This window comes from Mya arenaria, chromosome 5 (assembly GCF_026914265.1).
Source record: "Mya arenaria isolate MELC-2E11 chromosome 5, ASM2691426v1".
In the NCBI taxonomy this organism is placed as follows: Eukaryota; Metazoa; Mollusca; class Bivalvia; order Myida; family Myidae; genus Mya; species Mya arenaria.
The window spans coordinates 6,063,819-6,087,011 of record NC_069126.1 but is presented as its reverse complement, the minus strand read 5'-3'; the positions used below and the strand labels follow the sequence as shown (position 1 = coordinate 6,087,011).

The 23,193-nt window shown below is 33.5% G+C and overlaps 2 long non-coding RNA genes across 2 annotated transcripts; both read left to right on the top strand.

Annotated features, from left to right (window-relative positions):
• The first annotated feature begins 314 nt into the window (after nt 1-314).
• LOC128234010 (uncharacterized) lies at nt 315-21,505 on the top strand. The gene is made up of 2 exons (XR_008260843.1): nt 315-482; nt 20,327-21,505. It is a non-coding gene; the product is annotated as an uncharacterized LOC128234010 (long non-coding RNA).
• Nucleotides 5,190-9,494, top strand: LOC128234011 (uncharacterized). The gene is made up of 2 exons (XR_008260844.1): nt 5,190-6,556; nt 7,365-9,494. It is a non-coding gene; the product is annotated as an uncharacterized LOC128234011 (long non-coding RNA).
• Nucleotides 21,506-23,193: the final 1,688 nt, after the last annotated feature.

Genomic DNA, 23,193 nt, shown 5'->3' with positions numbered 1-23,193 from the left:
ATGATTACGTATATCAACCAATGTACATGTATAAATAACCATAAATAATATGAGTGGATTTCACTTATCGGAATCTGGATTTCACCTCGATTTCCGATCTATTTTTGGTAAAAAATGAAAAATTGCTCTAACTTCTTTATTTTTTGACCAATTTCAATAAAATTTGAAATATAAACCCTTCATGAGGCACTTTCTAATATGTATACAAAAATAAATAAATTATTAATTAAAATAACTGAGTTCTGAGTGGATTTCACTGGATTCCTGTATCACCTGTATCACCCCGCACCGGTTTCGAGCTATATCATTGGCTGACGAATGTAAGGAGTGATTCGATTTGTTAAAAGAGACCGTTAACATTGCAGCCATTATTCTCAAGGGGAACGTCCTATTTCCTATATTTTCGAGAAATTTCTGGTGCAAATCCATATAATTTCTTCCCGATTTCATCTTACCTTCTCCTCGTTATTAAAATATTCACAGTAAGTATTATATAATAATTAATATATTGATAATGAATCGTTAATAACTGAATTTTTGACATGACGGCATTCTCAGACTTTCAGGAAAAATACTGAACACAGTGATCGCAGTAAACATAGAACATTGGGCTGACTTCACTCACACCAGAAAGTCAAATGATATATATTTACTATGTCCATGGTCAATTGTATACTCCCTGTGTGCCTATGTACAGTATATGATATTGTCCAAACCACCAAGGAAAACTAAAAGGATGTCCAACTAAGGTCACATATATATCTTCTCAGCTGAGCCAGAGCCTAGCCACAAAAATCCTTGTAAAGGTAACTTTTTGACATATGGGCATTCATTATGTTCCCTTTAGTACAGAGTCTCAAAAACATCGCCAATGACTCTGAAGCAGCTGTTTATATACATGGACCTGGTGGAAACCCTGACTACGTCTTCTGAATTACGCTGACCTCAACATTATTTTATGTATTGTGGGAAACTGGAATGGCAAAGTACTTTTATATTTAGATGTAGGAAAATTAATGCAATTATAATGTTTTTATGAATTATAAGTAGAAGGAACAACTTATTCCTTATTGACTTATGTCCGAGATAATTAAGTTCATATATAGTGCCCTTGACAGTGTCAGGTGCAGTTTATTAACACATGGTACCACTGACATATAGACATATGTCCATGATGGTATATATATATATATATACATATATATATGTGAATCGTTAACTGATATATATTAAGCTGATATAAACTATTTGCTAGATTTTCATCCAAAGTTTTTTTAAATGGGGGTGGGTTGTTGCATTTTATTTTTGCTTAGATGACTGTTGAACATGTGTCCTTATTTCATAAGGGACCATAATTATACATGTGTTTCTAAATGAACCATGTTCACCATCTTAAAACTACTCCGTTTTTTACATGTGAATGTTTACATCGACACCCGCTGGTATGAAAGCTGTTCCCAGACAGTACCTGCAAGATAAGCGAATACAGACAACAGTTCAACATTTTTATTTGAGTCAATTAAATGTAAGGGGCGGCAGAGAAAAGAGGGGTAAGGCAGAGATGAAAATCTAGCGATTAGATTATAGTTGCCTTGTGTTGGCTAAGAAATATGATAACATGTATATTTTGTTATGATTATTAATTTCGATTAAATTTAATTGACATCGCATTCATGAAATAATGTCATGATATATTTTGATATATTAACATGATGTGAGGTCATAAATGATTTACATTGAAAATATATGCACTATTGTGAAAGGTATTATGTTTTTTATATGTGAATTAATTTAATAGAAGCACTGACCATGCCATGGTTTATAGGACTAGGCCCTTGATAGACGTTGTTTTTAGCATACATGTATTCAGAAATGAAAGTGTAAAATCCTGCAAAGAAAGGATTGTTTGTGTAAATTGTGTTTTTGATATTGTTAAGAATATATTTTTAACTGGCCAGTGATCAGCAATAATCAGTGTATCTAAAGTCATTTTGTTTAGATTTATGACTATGTGCAGGTTTCATAATTCATTACAGAATGCCCTCTGTTGAGATCGCTGTACCCAGACATCTTGATATGAGAAAATAAGAAAGTTATTTTTCTTGTATGCGGTCTACATGATTAAACTCAATAATGGGTGCATTGCAAAGGTGACAAAATAGATTAAACTGTAAATTTATGGAACAATTCACGGCAATTATTAGCTTGATTGTGATATATTCCCTTAAATTCAAAATATGATTGGTAAAACTAATACTTAGCTAAAACCCTATTGTACTGATGTTATAGTTATTAACATAATGAGATCCATGACCTTATTTGGCCATCGTTGAAAGTGGACCACATGGTTCTTTAATCTTAAAGTAAGTGGAAATCACATCTTATGTATTTTGCTCCAGCCATCTTACATGGCCAGTTCAGTTCCCTAGGTGTTTCATTTTGTTTGAGAGAAGCAAAATAATGGCTGAAAGTAGGTTGGAATTTAGGAGACATCCCTGAGATCATGTTCTAAAGGGGCTGCCAAAAAAGTAGCCAGATGGGTACCTACTAAATTGCGTTGTTTTTTTACCCACCCATGGGATGAATTTTAAAACCTCTGTTAGCTACAAATAAAATGTTTTATTTGAATGAGTTAGTATGTTGTATTTGTGATTATTTTGTTTTATTTATAATATTCATTATTAAAACTTACGAGACATTGGCACGTTTTTGAGCATGAGTTTCAACAGGAACGCTGAAAACGATTGGCATGAAATGTTTAACAGCATTGCGATGTACTCCGCTATCAGTGTTGGCGTTACTGACATGAACGTGCAAAGTGCCTGGCATGCAGTATTTCTGAAGAGTGGCAGAATGTGCAAAGGTATGGTATTTAGTTTTCAATTTATAAAGTAATTAAGAATGTTATAATGTTTCTGCTTTTTATTTTACTACCAAAATAATTCATTTAATTTGTTTAGTATTAATATTAATACATCAAGATTTCACACCATGATGTAATTAATATAATAACATGATCCTCAGTTAAAGCACTATTTAATGCGATTGTTTTAACCATTTCGGTATAAAGTTTTGATGCTATGTTAGCTTAGAATTTAACAAATAATTTGTCGTGTTTTGTGTCTGTAACTAAAATTGTCATCGTTAAATTGCATGCACACTAAATAAGTGGTGAAATGTTGTGTTTTAATTCTGATATTTCTAACAACATATTATTTATCTTGATGTCAATGTATTAGTTTATGTATGAATACAAATGTGTTTAAGCTTGATTGCATGACAGTTAAAAGCTGATATGAATCACTTGCGAGTCCTTGGTAGAAACGAGTATAAATGGTTGTTTTTTTTAGATTCCAATAGAACGTCCCCGGTGGGGATCGAACCTCCTGTGACGTCTTGGGTGAGAGGCGGACATCTATATTTATACTACACCAATCCATGGTGACCATGATACATGTGACATTTTAGACCTAATGTCCTTTGGTTCATCTTGAATTGGTTCTGTATCAATCATGTTTTTGAAGAACAACACCTTAAACTGAAGTAAATAATGCCAGGATTGCCCAATTCTTGTCCTTGAAAGTGTTTTTGTCCTTTCTGGCATAATTGTTAGGTCATGAATCGTTTGTTATTCAATTTATTCATCATCGTTGCCCCTGCGGCACTGTTGTCCTTATTCAGGCATTTCTGGTGCGAGGGTGGGGGTGTGTAGACTTATTTATACTCGCACTCGGGTAAGGCCCATTTGGCAAGTGCTGTGACAGATTGTATTTCATATTAGGTGCTTCATAAACATGCACACTGTCACACAGGACCCCCATTTATCGTCCCTCCTGGAAGACAATTAATATTTCTTCTAGTGGTGCGGCGGGAATCAAACCAACAACCCCTGGATTGACAGTCAAATGTGTTACCACTAGACCACAGAATCTCTACTTGTTGGTTTGTTGGATTTCTATAGCTTACCGTATATTCAGTTATGTTCCCTATGCCAAGGAGTATGGGTTTGTTTTATAGTATTTTTTTTATTCAACCAGCATAATTATTCATCAAAAATAACATTCTGTCAGTATATTTGAACAACTTCCAGTCAATAGTGCCTTCGTCCCAGGAAGTGTCATTGTCCTTACTGGCCTATTTGTGAGGTCATTAATCGGTTGTTACATGTTATCCAAGATTGTTACCTCTGTATCGTCTTCATTTAATTATTTCCCTATGGCTCTGTTGTTTCATCGTAATAGGTATGTATGGTGCATGTAATGATTGTGAGGAGTTCATCCTAGGAAGCACCTTCTTGTTAATAGTGTGTGTTATGACTATCACAATCCTTTTGATTTTCTGTACCTGGTAATGAGGTGATATGAGGTCATTAGAAATATTACAGAACCTTTGTAATGTTATAGGTAATGGTTAAACCTTGTTTTTAGACGAATTTGAAAATTCTTAATAATGGTAAAACCCTGTTTTTAGAAGAATTTTTGAAATTGAAATATACTGTCTTCGGCATTACAAGTTGCCTTATGCACCCCCATCCATTTCAAACATGAAAAGAATACACCAGAACACCATATTTAAGCTCCAAATATTTTTTTCGTTTTGGGGGGAATGTGCGCACATCTTAAGTTGCGCCAACTAAAGCGCAAAACCTCTGACTTCAAATCCTGGTATGTTTGATAGTGTTGGGAATTGGTTCCAGTATGACTATCAATAACCACTGCAACTCCAGTAACCCATTATCGATTGTAATCAATCAAATCCTGGTACCCCCCTCCTCCCTCATCATGACTTAATCTTAGATCCGGAATAAAAAGTAGAAGGCTTACTGGTGTACATTCATGCAACATTTTACTGCCTAGGCCTAAAAAAAAAAATTGTTTGGTTAGGGTTACATCCTTAAAAAAAATAGGTAGGGTAGGTAGGCTTTTGATTTTTTTTTATTGATTTTTTTTATTAGGTTTTATATAAGAAAATAATTTTCATCATTGGAGAATGGTGTTAAAGCTATCTTCTGTATAAGCATTTAAGGTTTAAACTTTATATTAAAAAGCAATTAAAAAAAAAAAGAGATTTTTTTTTTTTTTTTTAATTTTTCATTTTTTTTTTTTCAAATCGACTATAAAAACGGTAGGGTCGGCGCCTATTCCGTAGGTAGGGTCGGGTAACCCGAACCAATTGTATTTTTTTTTTAGGCCCTACAGTTTGTTGCAATTCCACTCAAGGCTTGAAAAATGGTTCCTTCATTACTATTTATGTCAATTATATAAAATTGGAAGGGACACCCTTTCCCCCTCCTACCTCATGTAACATACTGAGACCCAAACTAATGAAGGACCTTCACATTTCAATCATGCATGAACTTACGGTTTGTGCATATTCATTACAATTCAAATTGCTACAGGTACGACTCTGAACGTATAGCAATCTTCAACAAACCACATTGGAATAAGCTTGCCTCTGTCTGGTTTCTCGAAGAAACTCGTAAGCAAATAGTAATTTTTATCTTCATAGAAATGCATATAAATACAGATATTAAACATGGAGCTATTCGGTAAATAATCCATTCACAAACTACCGTAGTAATGTTTGTCACTGTAGGCAGTATATATTTTGGATGTAAAGTTGGTAAAACTGGTGTCGATGAAAGCCAGTGTGGTGTATCAGAGTCAGTTTCGGCATTTTCTTACAGTTGTTTGGGGGATTACCTTTCCCTTTCCTATCTCCGAATGCATTCCAATGGAGATTCGTGCTGATATTTTTCCTGGCATTCCCCTGTTAATATTGTACGGAACCTGTCTATCCTAATTTTAGACTGGCACCGGTTACACCTGTCTGGGAATAAAAGTTTTGAATTTTCTAGTCTCTGAAATTGATTCTGTTTAAAACCAATTCTCTCAAAAGTTGTTATGATAATATTTGACATTGGTCTGTAGACCACAAAAAACGCTCAGGTCAAAGCTTTTTCTGCGAACATTTGGACAAGGACTTTTAAATTTTGAGAAATTTTAATGCTTTAAAAATGAGAAGGTTTAACATTTTAACCCTTTGAGCTGATTTACTCAAAATGAGGGCAGAGAAATAACACAACTGCATCAGCACAATCAATGATTTCATCATTTCTATTATTATTATTTAATTTTATATAACTTTTTGGGGAAAATGTATAATATAATAAAAAACAACAGAAACATTAAGCTTGGAAGAAGCGGAAATTCTGTCCCTTTCCTGAAGAAGGTAAAAAAGCAATAATTCATACATGTAGCTATGGAATTATAAGGTTGTTTATTTGTGTTTTGTATTATTTGCAACTTCTATTGATGTAAACTTCTTTACAAGTTAAAAGTTGAAAGAAATACTTCTGCACAGCCTGTTGCCAGTGTAAGAAAAACATTGCCAGGTATTTGTAGTAATACATTTGTCCTATGGGGCTTACTCACTTTTACATGTTGAAATACTACAAGATATTACAAGCCAAGGAATTATGTCCTGATGTTTATTGAGAACTAGATCCCGGATTATTTTATTAATATTCTTTACAGTTTCTCTCGAAATCTTGCAAGTAAGGATTTTTTTCATCTGTGGAGTTTTAATAGCCGCTCTTGCATGTTTATAAAAGTTGGGAGGAAACTAATCTCAAGTGATTAAGATCAGAACACCTCTTTTACATTAAATACTGGAATTCCAGGAATTTCAGTTTTCATTAAACGAGTGCTGGCTTCCGTTGGTTCTTGTATGCAGTTTTCCGTGCATGTATATATGGTTTCTGACTGTTCCGTAGACTAAACTTGTACGGAATCTTCTGATCTGGAGATTTTATCAATTCTTGCTGTCAGGAACCGGTAAATGTGATTGTCTGTGTGTCTATTGTGCAGTTATTGTGCCTTACCTGTTGGAAAAAGTGGAAGATTCCGCAATTGTAAATTGCTGCTTGTGTAATATGTGTTCAATTTCGAACGGAAATAATTATTACTGTTTTTTTTCCTGATCAGTAGCATAAAACTTTAATTTAAAGTTGTGTTTTAACTTCAGAATTCTAAGGTAAAGAGTGTATTAAATGTTGAAGAAAAAAAGGTGCTGCTTGAATGAAAAAAGTACGAACAATTTGTACGTACTTGAAATGTAGGGGAACATTTTCATGGCTTCTCAAAATGGATTCATGAGTGATTTCATGTCAGCTTATAACTGGATACACATGCTGAAATTAAGCAGCATAAAGAAACTATAACATGATATTTGAGTTAATGAAAGAATGTATGAAAACCTTCTATTGTTTAATGTTGATTTGTACCTTGTGGGGTTAACCCATAATCATTTTTTTTGTAATTAATAGTTACTGTTGTGTAATGTTTTGATAATATAAACTGCAGGTAATTCTTCACGATGAGTTGGGCAGCATATGTGAGCGACCAATTGTTCACCCCGGGTCAGATGTGCAGTGCCGGAATTTACGGGCTGGACGGTGGCGAATGGGCGGTGCAGGGAGACATTCGACCCACCCCAGCAGAGATCACCCGTCTAATTGCCATCCTACAGGGCAAGGAAACTGACTTTAATAGCATCAAGATTGGTGGAATGAGCTTTCTGTACATCACGCATGACCCGGCGGAAGGTTGCATCACATTGAATCGCATACATCCGCCAACAGAGGATGAAAAATACGTGTGTTGTGGCTATCTGTCGAAGGGCTGCTTTATATTCGGGGCTGTTGTCGGTAACTACCGCATGGGAAATTGTAGTAAGGTGACTTGTCGGCTAAGAGACTACCTGAAACAAGTAGGATATTAACTGTGTGTGCAAGCCTTGAAAAACATCATAGATTGTTTTAGACGTATAATAAAATTTGTTGTGGAGATTGACAATTCATTAGGATTTATATAAATTTTACAGTCAAAGGGAAGCAACTGTTGCAGCTTCTGAGCAATATAAACGCTGGTTGTGTGCCTTGCTGTTGTGTTTTTGTGATATGAGTATGGTGCTATTATGTTAAAATTTCTTAAGAAAAGAGAAATCCTTCCAAAAAAATTATCTGCAAAAAGCTTTGTACAAGATCTTGGATATAACTACTTGAACGACAGAAGTCCCCATTTTTACCAGCCTTGGTCATAATTATGTCAAACAGTTTAAGTGACTTGTTATAAAGGGTAAAGAATAAAATGTGTTATTTGATGATTTAAAAAAATTCATGATATGATAGACTTCATACAGATTTGTTCTTGTTACATTTGTGCTGCTTTTTATTATGAAGTTTAAATTTGTTCATTTTTTGCAATATTACTATTATAATGCTTTTTATTTTTACTGAATGCGGTGATATGGAAAAGATACATGATAGTTGAAGTATTGTTTGGCTTGTTGAGGAAGAAAGACCAGGTATTGTTGTAGCCTTGAAGTGTTGTCAGCGTTATCATCGGCAGCGTTGTCCCAGTGCCAAGATTTTAACCATGGCCATTACTAAAAAATTGTTGAACATATTTTAATGATACTTGGTATCATATTGTAAGAGAAATGTTTGACAAGGCCCATAACTCTGACTTAAATAATTGTAAAGTTATGCCCCTTTTTTAACTGAAAAAATAGGCAAGCGTTGGTGCTAGCTCTGTGCGCTATTAATAGCTATTTTTTTACACCAAGTGATCACTTTTTTGTGGTTGACAGTACATGTATGAGTAGAATTATTATTGGTGTCCTGACTCTGTTGTCTGCTTGACTTGCGGCTGTAGTAATTTTCAGAGGTGATGAATATTTCATATAATGTTAATACCTTAAGGGACAAAAGGCAAAAAACATGTTTTAGGCCACACCAATTAAAACCAATCATTAAACCAATTTAAATCATTTTGATATACTAATAACAGATTTTTGACGAAAAAAATAACGGTTTCAGTCTTCACTGATTTGTCAGAGACAAATAATAACATGTAGCTTTTTCTGTGTTCAATGATGCAGTATGAATGGCTTTCACAAGATTTTTCAACTTTTTTTTCTTCTAAAATAAAAATGCAAATTATAAATTTTGCTTTTTTTTTCTAAAAAAATGGTGTAGTAGATCTGTCAAATGAAAACTTAAATTTGGTGTGGCCTTATGAAAAATAGCAAGGTTTAATATAAAACCTTTCGAGTGTGAAATACTCAACAAAAATGACAAGATTTTGCTTATTTTATGAGCATGCAAGGTAATCTATTTTAATAGATGTGTTTGAAATCTTCAGAATATGCTCTAATTTGATGGAACAAGTCAGTTTAAATAAAAAGGTGATTCCTGGGGCTGTATTCAATATTGTTCTTATCCTTGACCTTAGACATGCCTCAGTGATTCCATGCAGTTCATTGGCCAGTTATTTTTACAGTCCAATCAAAACACTTGGATTCAAATTTTAAAATGAATCAAAATGTAAGTTGGTCACTGAATACAGCCCCTTATTAACAAATCATCTCATTCTTTTGTGCCATTTATGTCATTGTATTGCCAGAAAGTGCCAAATAAATTGTAATAATTTTATTGATTGTTTTTTGTTTTCATTGCTCTCAATATGCGGATATGTTGAGTTAAAAGCTATTAGCCAAACATAAAAGACTGGTTCAGATGTCCCACCTAAAACACGTAAGGCCAATACAAGTAATAAGTCTGGTTCAGGTGACCCGACTAACCCTTAAATCAAAGGGCCGAACCAAATACTTTTTTTGGAAGAAGGTAATTGAATGCGAAAATTTGATACGAAGGATGTCTTAAAGACAAAATGTGCATAAAAAGCGGACAGTGATAAATATTAGAGACCTTGTCAAATGAAGAAGTAATGCATTCATAAAAACAAAGAAACATTAATTAAAGAAATTTTCTAAAGAAAAAGGGATTATCTTCCCTATTTTCTTCTAGCATGTCACTGGAACCAGATTTATTTCTAGTTTTGGCCAATGTCCAATTGTAGTGAATTTCAGGAAAGTGAATATTATATGACATTTATGCTAGATATACTTTATAACTGTTATCAGTGTTATTTTTATGGTAGAATGAATATATGCGTTAGTGAAATGTTATACAATTTATTTTGTTCTGTGTTAATAATGTCTTATTTCTAGTGTGTGTTATATCACTCATGGAATAATCTTTCATAAAACTTACTTCTATTTTATGATTGGAAAAAGGGCGTATACTATTTTTTGTTTGACATTCATGGATATATGAAGTTGTCTAGAGATACAGAAAAATAATCTACAGAAAATAATCTATGAAAAAAAACAACGACAACACAATCAACATGAAGACACAGGGAGATAAGAAATCACAGGTAAATAAATTAGGTGCATGTTGTCTGTCTTCGTCTGGCTGGGAAACTAACGGGTATATCTCTGCTACAACTAGCTATTAACAAATCGTGTGTATACAAGTTGTATGTAGATCTCACGTAGCACTTCTAGCACTTTTTTTCCTATTCACTTTCTAGCTGTTGTGTTATGCTTTATTTATATAACCAGACTTATGTTTGCTAACTAGATTTTGTATTCTAATTATTTGTTATGCGTGTTTCTAATACAACTCACATGGCTTTTCTTATATTTTATATCTATTTATAATTCAATTGGAACACCTTGGCTATTTTCCATCGAAAACAACCTTGGATGTATTTAGACAGTTTACAATGTCAGAATTCTTTACATTTAACCACACTGCAAGACGATTGCGTAGTAATTTCAATTAAGCAGTTAAACCTACAGACTTTACTCTTAGGAATCTTAATTATTTATGCAATAATACACTTCTCTGGCAATCAGTTTAAGCTTCGTAGTACAAAATACTCTTTAAAACGCTTATTAAGTAATACTAATATTTAAATTTTTAGGAACTACTTTTACAGATGTACCAAGGTTGTTTTCAATGGGTACTGGCCGAGGTGTTCTGATTGATTTATGATTAAGTTGGTCCCATCTTATTTACATGCGTACGACAAAATATAGTTATATATTAAGTTATTAACTTAAGAATTAAGTTTAATATTATGTCTTTCTGGTTAAATTGGTCGTTTTGATTGGAACATGACGTAAACTTATGTTTGAACTGACGAACCATTATTAGTTTGGACATTATATACTGTTATACTTCACAGAAATATCAATTTTAAAACGTGAAGGTACCACTTCAATGATATTGTTGATACAATGGAGCCATTGTATTTTATTTTAGATTTTCTTTGTTGTTGTTTTCCATACTTGATAATATTACATAGTATTCTATCAATTAATCTACAGTGGCTTAAAGATTGGCGTTAAATTTTAGGTCCAGCCTAAATTCTCTCTATTTTGTAGTTAGAACATATTACACAAAAACTTACAAATGAAGAAGGGTGGAGCAAGCAAGCCCTTAAATCTGTAGTGACTCTCACAGATTTACCGTTTTGACAACTATTTTTTGTCTTGGAATTAGCCAATTTTTGCGTAAATATCTGCAATTCAATGATATAAGACTTACTGACAAAGGATCAGAACGCAGATTTTCATTTTTCCGTTCGAAAATTAATGTTTTATGGCTAAAAGCGTTACTAACAGTATATGAAAAAATGCATAAAACATCAATTTTTAAACATAAATATGAAAGTTGCAATCTGATTGTTCGTCAGCATTGGTTTGTGTGCAATTTCGCATAAATTGGCTCGTTCCAGGACAAAAAAATAAAAAAAGTGTTAAAACGTTCAATCTGTGAGAGTGCAGCTTTAATGAATCTTAGTCATCACGATTAGTTTAAACTTATTTATTTTACAATTATGGTTGTGCAACAAATTTTTTCAAAATTATATTAATTACACTCTTCACATGTGGTCTTGTGTTGTGGGGTAAACTCACTGCCGGGAGTGGAAAACAGCAAACTCATTTGTCTGGCTTGGTGACCACAAATCAAACCCACATGTGCTCAAGTTAGAAATCAAACATGGGACTCGTTTGTGAGAAGTGAGTGAGCTATTTACAGCACACCAGTCATATCATTAACATTATATTCCAACTGACATGGAATAAAATGGGTTTTCAGCAAGGGAGGGAGAGGTGGGGGGGGGGGAGTCCCTGTTTTTTTTTGGGGGGGGGCAAATTATGATGTCATGTCTGTTAAGATGTAAAACTGCATTTCTGAATGATAAAGCATGCTACTTATTGTTGGCTGAGAGACAATATCATTGATTGGATTTGTTGGATATATTTTTCATATCCTCGAGCCATCATTATAAAGTTGCATAAAATCATTTCTAGCTAGAAATTTTATGTTCATTTCATCTTTTTTCCATTGATTTTTAATCATCTGGAAGTATTTTGATGTGTTGAATTAAAATTGCATCTTTAATATGCACAGTCTTGCACGAAATTATCGCTATCTCTGAATTCGCTTCCGGAGTTTAATGATAATGGCATATCATAAAGACATTAAAGAAGTTTCCAAATTGTGATTTTCAGAAATAGAAATAATTTAAGAAACCTAGCAGTGTTGGCGGTCGAGACAGTTTGGTATTGGTCTTAAAATAGCACTACGAGCAATGAAGTTTCATGACATTTGACTGAAAATGACTTTCAGGAATTTCTTGGTTCTAGTAGGGCCGGTGCCAAAAAGTAAACTGTTATTATTTATTTTCACCTTTCTCAACCATTCAAAAAGCATCAGGTGGGCTGACAGCCCAACTTCAAATTGAAATGTTTAGTAAAGCAAAAACAAACAGTAACTAGCTTAGTGTTGGCTGAAATGTCTCTTTGTAACAGGCACACAAATTAGATTGATGCAAAAAATAATTAATCTAATTTTTATGCATTATCATGTTAAACTCATTTGACTGTAATGATAAAGATAAAAACCATATGATCTACATACAGATAAAAAAAAGATTAGCCTTTATAAATGTTTTTTTTTTTAATTAACATGTATGGGGCCACACTAATATTTTTTTATTTGTACCTAAATCATTTGCTTTTTTCGTTTTAAAATAAAAGTCAAATGAGTTAAGGGACCATCCATTAAAATTAAAAACAATATTTTTGCATGAGCCTTATTTGTACATCTTAGATGTGAGTACTACTGAACAACCCACTTAATGAAACTAAATAATGGCGGTTAATTTCATCAGAAGCTTTCAAAAGGATTAAATAAAATCCAATCAGCGATCCCATCTGGGGAGACATAGGCTTAAACACTAATGTAAACATTATTGATGAATCACATTATTTTTAAAATTGCAGTTGGCAAAAACAATCAAGCTTCCCATAATGTAAAGTGGGAATACAATCTTACATAGCTGATTTAAACGTGTTTTCCAGTATATTTTTCTTTATAAATCAATCTCTTCTTTGTGCATACATCATAAATGCCATTAAATTAATCTAAAAGAAAGATAGGAGCATCCTCATGTTTCACGTTATGAAGGCTGAATTATGATATTCCACTTTTTTATTGCATTTACTTGCAACCCATACCAACATGGAAAAAATTCATCCTAAAGAAAAATCAGCTGATCTTTTTTCAAAAGCAAGCTGGTATTTTTTACTGGCAGGGTCTAATAAGCTAACGATATGAAATTACACACATGTCTGACATTGGACACAAAAGTGAAAAATTCTTTAAATAAAAAACTGCGGAAACGGTGAAAATCTCAATCAAGGAGAAAGGGGAATACGTAAGCCAATTTTTTATATCTTGTGTATTATGAAATTTCTCTTCAATTATATATATTATCATTATATCGTAAAATATAGCAATACCGTAAATGTCCTATTAAAAGCACATGTCATAGAAGCACCTGGGCTCTTTGTGGGTTTTTGGAAGCTACTTGTTCGGTGGACAAGGGTCGTAAACAGCTATGGTGGTGTGATGTAGTGGAAACTGATTTTTGATTGGTCACAAGTGGGCTAAAAATTGTTTGGCATGTGAGTTTGGTTAGTGGTCACCAAGCCGGACAAGTGGGTTTTCTCCGGGTACTCCGGTTTCCCCCACAACACAAGACCACACTCTTGCGCAACATCGTGCCAACAAAAGTGACTTAGTATAAGCTATCATAGCTTTCTTCACAATCATTGTAAAATATATAATGTTTAAACTAAAATTGTTGTGGGTAATTGTGACAAGCATTAGGTTGGTATTTATATTTTGAGTCGATACTGATCATCAAATTTAGCAATATTTTTAAAGTTTGATAAATGGGAAAAAGAAGTTTTTATTAAGTGTGCAGGGTTCACAAAAAAGACACGCACTAGGCGTGTTTAAAGGGACAGTTATGTTATATTGCAGTGTGGTTTCTGTATATTGCAGGGTTTTTTTGCTATTTTTTTCCACCCTAGATAGCATGGTAGCACTCAACACCCGCTATTGACACACTTTAGGTTTTCAATTTGCAAAGATACTATTAAATCAGCAGTTGATTATGTAATAATTTGATAAGTCCATGAACAATAGGTATCACACTCGATGTTGCTATCTATAAAATTTTAGGATATGATATCATTGTGTAATTATCAAGTTTATCATAATGATACGATTTCAGTTTTGGACTTCATAAAGAACGTTACTAGGACTGTATTTAGTTGCTTAGTAGATCAGCTAATTCATAAGGTTTTGAGTTTGTATTATTTATTTATTTATCTGTATATTTTCTTTTGCTAGTCACATTCTTTGTGAGTTGTTTCCACTAATCTTTTGCACGTGTGTAAGCTGTTTTTGATTAAAATTGTTTAACTAACATTTAACACAATTCTTCATATTAAAGTTTTGTTCTATAATTGTAATACAGATATTTAATTATAATGTAACTCAGTCTGGTTTGAATTAGTTTGTAATAAAAGTAATCAAATATAAGGATATTTTTCATCTTTAATCATTCTTATGTTCAGTTTGTAATGTATTACTTGTAGGTATTTTTATAAAGAACAATATAAGCTTTGCAGTTTAATTGCGTTCTGAAATATGTGATAGTTTAACTTCTGGCCCCATTTTTTGAAACTTTTCAAGTCTCTTATAACAGGATTAACTTTCATTTAGCTAATCTGACTAGTTTTGTTTCCCAATAATTGGTTTAATATTGCCTCTTTTTTTTAGAGATTTTAGACTATAAGAATTATATTATTCTAAGTGCAATTAACAATTTTTCATTTATTGAAATAAAATTTAAGTATGTATTTTGGCTCAGTGTAATAAGCTACTTAAACCTGTTAAGCTTAAAATGTTTCCAGAAATTGAGACCAGGCTCCAAATTCTGGAAACTTCTTAAGATTACCAGGCTTAAGTAGCTTATTTCAATAAGCCATAGACATACATAAATATGATTTCGATGAATGAACAATGGTTTAATGTAATTATCATAAAGATAATTCCTATTTAAAGTCTAAAATATCTTAAAGAAGTAAATAATTATAACGCAAATTATAGAAAAACAAAAATAGTGAGCTTAGCTTTATCCTGTTATAAGAGACTTAAGAAGTTATGAAAAATTGGGTCCAGGAGAGTAACAACTTTTTTGTCCAGTTTAAAGCTTACTGTTCTTTGAAATATGACGTCTGTCTCCGTTTTTCAGACAGCTGAACCATGAGTTGGGATGCACATGTCAAAAGCTTAATGTCCGGCCCGGGCATGAAAATGGCCGGACTTTTTGGGCTTGATGGGAACCCGTGGGCAGTTTCCGCAGGCTTCAACCCATCCCAGCCAGAGATTGCTAGGCTCGTAAAGCTCGTGCAGGGGAAGGATATTGGTGGCGAGAGCATCACACTATGCGGAACACGCTACATGTTCCGAAGCCCTGCTGAAGATGGATTGCTGACGGTGTTGTCACTAGGTGGTGACGAAAAATATGTGTGTAATGTTTGCCTTACAGCGAAGGGCGTTGTCGTCGGTGTGGCATTTTTGGCATCTGCTGGCGTGTCGCGAGAGTATCTGGACAAATATAAGAACTACCTGAAAGGCATTGGATACTAACGTGATTGTCATTATAGATATTTAATAGAACTTTAACCTGTTATAATTGAACTTTTGAAAACAATTTAGAATTTCTATGCAAACCCTAGTTTTTTTTTTAATTTATGACTGTGTATAAGATAAATTTATCATCAAATGTTACAAGAATTAAACTAAAAAATTTCCTGTAAGCAAATAATATCCTAAAAAAATATTTTGTTGCAATTGAATCAACTGGACTTAAAGGCTATCGATGAAATCAGTATTAACGAGTTCTTATTACTGTGTATATATGTATAAATTAGATATTTTAACATGAAGTAAGTTCCTTATATGTTGCAGTGTACAGAAAGTTTGTTTACACTTGGTATAAAATAAAGATTACTTCAATTATTTTGTCATATATTTGTGTGAATTAAACTTAATAAATTGGAAAATACTTATTACCATCTTTGACTATTACAGATCAGGTGTTTTAGGTTTGAACTTATAAGTGTGGAAAGTCCCTTCTTGATACAGAACAACATCATTTGTTTATAAGTTTATATTCACCATCAGAGGTCAAAACTCATACATGAATATGTTTTCTGGCTGTAGGCCGCTTGGAATTTACCATCGACAGAACATTTTAAACTAATTCTGACGAATTAATGCGCGCTTGGGCTTATCAACCCCAGCGCTGTTAGAACTGCGGTGGTCACGACCTGATTTACATTAACATTTACTTCTAAATTACTTAGTTACCAATTTGCTTCAAAAGCTACATTTTCCATTTCATGTAGGAATTCGGAAATAATTGCCTGCGATTTTTCAGCATCTTTGTAGTGTTTGAATATCAGACCCATTGCCAAAGCCATTTAATTTATTTTTTTCCTAATCATCAGAATAAAATCCCAGTATTTTGTTCATTTATTTCTACCATCTTGAAAAGGGACAAATTACATATTGGTATTTAAACAGTACTCACACAAAAATAGGGTTTGATATGGAAGTGGCTTGGTTTGGAAATTCTAAAATTGACGCGAAAAAACCTGGTATCATTTCTTAAGAACTTAACACTCCAAACTGTCTATAGTTCAAGCTTGACAGTTAATGTCATTTTTTCATTGACAACTTTCCATGCAAGGGAGACAAGTCTGAATAAACAACTCTTGTTCCACTATCACGAATGGGATTACCCTTTGTTGCTCATCCATTCTTCCATCTGTACATTTTGGATGTCTTTTCCAGACCTCCTTCACCGATTGAAAGGTATTACAGAAACTTTAGGCCTTCATCCAACCTGTAAATAAGCCAGTACTCAGATAGCTACATTAACCTAGCGTTAAATTATTATGGTAAACTCATGTATATTTGTTATTGGTTGTAGGGGTATTGCGAACTGATAGCAAAAATGTAAAATAAATTACCAAAACTGCATTTAACATATAAAATATTTGGTCCTCTTGCTACGGCAAGCAACATTAAAGATGTGGTTTGAGATAGGAATTACAAATTGGTATGAAACTTGGTATATACCTGTAGCTAGCTTACAAATATTCTTATGTTATTTAGAAAGCTTGTACTTTGTATTTCTTGCATACCGGACGTGTGTTTGCGGTCATGTGACCAGTGCTGGAAAAACCCATCTTACATACCCCATGTAAGATGAGTCACGCGCAACAACGCGCCACTTCTTATTTCACATATTGCATGATTTATGAAAAATACATTATGCCATTTAATTAAAGTGCAATCAAATATATATGTTTGCAAGACTTTTAATTAAAATTGAAAACAAATAATCGTAAAATAACGCTATTTTTAGTTATTTAAAATTACTGCGTTTTTCTACGTCAATTTTTCCACAAACTCATAATTTTAGGTATGCAAGAAAAAATATAAATCATGTTTTTCCGGTCCAGATCGAAAAATCCGACCCTCGGGCACGCTGCGTGACCGGTAACTCGGCAAGCCTCGTTACCGGCTTACGCGCGTGCCCTCGGGTCGGATTTTTCTATCCGTACTGGAAACATGATAGATACTTACATAGCAAAGAATTACCAAAGATAAGAATACTATTATTGGACTAGGATTTGAAATGTTCAGAACATTTTTGTCGAGCCCGCCTGCGAGTCAGACCTAGTTGACACAATTGTGGTTTAGTGTATGTGCTAACATGTGTTTGTCCGTCGGTCCATCATCAGTCCGTCCATCAATCAGATTTAGAGTTGTCCGGACTGTAACTTTGTCATGTAATTTGGCACAAATGTTTACCATGAGTAGATGTCATGTCACATGCAAGACTCATGTCTGTAGGTCGAAGGTCAAGGTCACACTCAAGGGTCATTGATCAAAATCCCTTGTATTTTGGATTGTTTGGGCTGTGCAGCTCACTTTAGATCAATAGGATATACATGGGATGACTTCTACTAATTTGGGACAACTTTGTAGTGGTATGACGTCTCAAGTACAGGCCAGCTCTTATGACTGTGCATGTAAGGTTTCAGTCACTGCGAAGGTGTTTTGTTAAGATCATGAAAGACCTCAGAATCAACTGTGATGCTAACCATAGTGTATTTGTATTTAAGTTGTGATGTTTGGTTCTTTGCGCTTATATTAAAGTTGCGTTGGTTTTTTATTACAAGTTGTGTTGTATAGTGCATTGCGCTTGTATTAAAATTGTGATGTTTGGTTGTTTGTGCTTGTATTGATTTAAGTTTTGATGTTTTGTTCATTACAAGTTGTGGTGTTTGGTTGATTGTAAGTTGTGATGTTTTGTTCATTACAAGTTGTGATGTTTGGTTCTTTACAAGTTGTGATGTTTTGTTCATTACAAGTTGTGATGTTTGGTTCTTTACAAGTTGTGATGTTTTGTTTATTACAAGTTGTGATGTTTTGTCCATTGCAAACTGTGATGTTTGCTTCATTACAAGTTATAATGTTTGGTTAATTACAACTTGTGATGTTTGGTCCATTATGAGTTATGATGTTTGGTTAATTACAACTTGTGATGTTTGGTCCATTATGAGTTATGATGTTTGGTCCATTACAAGTTGTGATGTTTGGTTAATTACAACTTGTGATGTTTGGTCCATTACAAGTTGTGATGTTTGGTCCATTACAATTTGTGATGTTTGGTCCATTATGAGTTGTGATGTTTGGTCCATTACAAGTTGTGATGTTTGGTCCATTACAAGTTGTGATGTTTGGTTCATAAAAAAATTGTGATGTTTGGTCCATTACAAAGTGTGGTGTTTGGTCCATTATGAGTTGTGATGGTTGGTCCATGACACTTAAAGCTGTTACACACAAATTAGTGAATTGTGACAAATGCATCTTATTCTGCAGTACTTACAGAAAGTTTGTTGCAGAGGTAAGTTTTGCCCATGCTTGGATGATCTCTAATATATCCACTGCATTGTCCTTATCAACAATTCTGGTATTTAAGTCCCCCCCCCCCCACACACACACACTCTTAATCCAATTCCATGCAATACAGATGCACATACGGTACTTACAATTCAATTCAATTCAATACAAGGTACTTTTAGCAGTAATTAATGCTTTACATGAATGTTTAGCTTTGTTAATCTTTATGACTTGGTACAGGTGCAGGGGTGGTCCAGGATTTGACGTTAGGGGGAAGTAACTTAGGGGTGTAACCTTTTGACCTGTGCCCTTCCCTCAGAACTATATTTATTTGATTTAAAGTTAGTCCACCAAGAAAAATTTGACCATTTTTTAGTCCAAAATGGAGCATTTGGGTGTATTTTTTTTCTCCTTTATTGAAATGAAAAGTACACTTGGACAATTTAAGTTGGGGTGCTTGCCAGGTTGGCTTCTAAGACTTTAACTTAAAAGTACCTCCTAATACTGCAATTTAAAGTTGGCTTCTGGGACTTTAACTTAAAAGTACCTTCCAATACTGCAATTTAAAGTTGGCTTCTGGGACTTTAACTTAAAAGTACCTTCTAATACTGCAATTTAAAGTTGGCTTCTGGGACTTTAACTTAAAAGTACCTTCTAATACTGCAATTTAAAGTTGGCTTCTAAGACTAACTTATAGTTAGCTCTTTCTGTTAAATTGGCTTCTAAGATTTAAACTTAAAGTTATCTTCAGATATATCTCACTTGCGGTTTACTACTAAGACTTTAATTTAAAGTTAGCTCCTAATGCTTTTACTCGAGTTTGGCTCCTAAGACTAACTTAAAGTAAGCTTTTAATACTTTCAGTTGAGGTTTGCAACTAAGACTTCAAATCAAAGTTAGCCCCTAATCCTTTTACTTGAGTTTGGATCCTAAGACTAAATTCAAGTTAGCTCCTAATCCATTTCTCTTTAGGTTCCCTATTAAGACTTTAACTAAAGATTGCTTCTCATATTAAAAATGGTGTCTTAAGATTTAATACTAAATGTCTGCATGATCATGTATTTTCAGATGTCTTGGGATAGCCACATCCAACCCATGATGGCAGCTCAGAAGGGCACTGGACACTGTGCCATATGCGGGCAAGATGGCGGCATATGGGCGTCCAGTCCGAGCTGCCCCCTTCAGCCCCAGGAGATCAAGGATCTTGTAGCGTTTGCCAAATCGGGCGGCCAGCCTTCGGATAAGAGATACTTTTTCGGCGGGATGAAACTGATGTTTGTTAAGCAGGACACAACTGACAACGTTGCACAATTCATTTTTGCTCCGCAATCCACCGCGGAGAGAAAAGTTACCGATGAAGAGAAAGGCCTGGTTTGCGTTATTATAACAAAAACGGCGGCTGTAATCACGTATGTCAGTGGCACGAACCAGAGAGCCGCCGTTACTAGTTGTCTTAATGAAGCTAAATACCTGAATGAATGCAATATGTAGTTTGCTTATGGTTGTGAGAAGTGATAGTTTACAAATTACTCTTAACATGCATTTGACCACTAACAAATTTCGATATTTCAACCTTTTTTTGCTAGTTATATGTCATGAATTAAAAAAGTGTTACAACAAAATTATTTTTTCTTTGTTGTGTTACTAATGTGTCATATGTGTGCTTTGTTTTGTCTTTTATTTCATGTTTTATTCTTTCTAGCTTAAAAGCGACATTTTTCAAGGAAAAAATCGAGGGACTGTTGAAGCCTTGGTGTCAGTAATGGTGTCAATTGCATCGTGAAAAAACCTGAACTTTCGCCTTTTATAATTCTGTTCAAGATATTCAAATAAAAATGGGTAAACATGGTAACTCTTGGTTAAATAATTATTCATTTATGGCCCTTTTACGACCGATTAAACTACGAACATTTGGTTTTGCTCCAAGTTTTTTGCAATTTTGCTTTTTGGCTCTGTTCTTATGTATTTGAAATCCATGTATCCACTTTGTTAGGACAGAGATTATTCTAGTACCGTAAATTCAGTGAGAAATTTAAGATGTTAAAAATACATGTTAGAAAAATTTCCAGCTGTACATTGGTCTTTTTCAATCAGGTTAAAAATTTATTTTACAAGAAGGGATCCATATTTTATAATTTACATTGAATATTTTTTAATGTGAAAACCTAACTTGATTGAATAAATAACAGATTCGCTTGTTAAATATTTATATATAAAGAAATATAGGCAATTAACACAAATCTAGAATTTTTTTTTTATCTCCATTACATATAGTATTGAACTTGAAATTCTTTAACCCATGTTCAAATGTAATTCAATTCTTGTTATGCAGCATTAACATTAGGAGTTCTAACATTCATGTTAATGCAGCATTAACATTAGGAGTTCTAACATTCATGTTAATGCAGCATTAACATTAGGAGTTCTAACATTCATGTTAATCCTGAAATCAGGAGATCGTGTAACTTCAGCTATTGTAAAGTTGTAAAGATGTTTTTTGCTGGGGCTTAAAAAAAATTCATTTGGTTCGCGTAACCCGACCCTACCTACGAAATAGGCGCCGACCCTACCGTTTTTTATAGTCAGTTTGAAAAAAAAATATGAAAAACTAAGAAAACCACAAAAACCAAATATTGATTTTCAATATGTTGTTTAAAACCTTAAATGTTTATACAGAAGATAACTTCGACACCATTCCGCTATGATGAAAATGACATTCTTATATAAACCTAATATAAAAAAAAGCCTACCTTCCCTTCCTATTTTTGAAAAGGATGTTAATACCAAACAATTTTTTTTTCTAGGCCTAAGCTTACTTTTTTTTGTTTTTTAATAATTTGCAAAATATTTACTTCTTTACCGTAAGTGTTTTTATACTTATGATAGAAATTATCTTTATGATAATCATAATTAACTACTTTTCATTTATTTCATTTATTAAAATTTTATTTAATAAATTAATTTTGGCTTATTGAATTAAGCAACTTAAGCCTGTTATGTTTCAGAAGTTTTCGAGAAACCAGGGCCTGTTGTTTTAGATTCTTAGTAGTTTTTTTGGCTTGATGTCTTTTGCTGAAAAGTGTTTGAATATAACAATGTTATTTAGTGTTGCTATAAAATCATTTATCTCTAACAGCATGCCCTCCATTTTTATGTTGCTTAATTGATTGCACTTGGTCTCAAACTTTATACATTTAATTTTTCGAAGAAGCAGAATTTGACCATATAAGATACAAAGCCATTTAATGAGTTGGGATATTGATGTCTCATGATTGATGTGTTGATTTTTTGCATTTTTTTATAAGCTTTTGTAATTTTGCCCTCATGATTTTTGTAAGTTCTCCTTAGTGAATCTCGGAAAATTTATTTCCAACATTCCGTCAATTTATTTCTGTACTGTTCAGTAACTGAACAGCGTCATTTTAAAATTGTCTCTTTGATGTAAAAACCCTGTGCATTGTGAAAGCTTTGGTCTCAGTGGCGTCATCGTAGTGTGAAAAAATCTAGCTATCTCTCAAAAACCATACAAGATGTTCAAATCAAATTCGGTAAACATTTGGTCAGTGACAACAAGTACATTTACAGCATGGCCCATAACTCTGGCTTTAATAAATTGTTCAGTTATTCACCTTTTTTTATTTACAAACAACTTTGGAGCTGTAGCATTTACTCTGAAGAGCTTCTAACATGGTTTTGCCCTCGCGATTTGTGCTAGTTCTGATCTGAAATAAATCTCCAACAGTTTATGTTAGTTTTCCAACATCAGCGTCATTGTGATGACTTCCATGTCGGTGGGCCATCCTTGTGGGAAAAACTTCAACTGTCCATCACTCAAAACCTATTCGAGATATTCAAATAAATGTTGGTAGACATTTGTAATCTTTGTTACATGTAAAAGAGGCTGTTGTCTGATACATATTTATTACGTTTTTCAT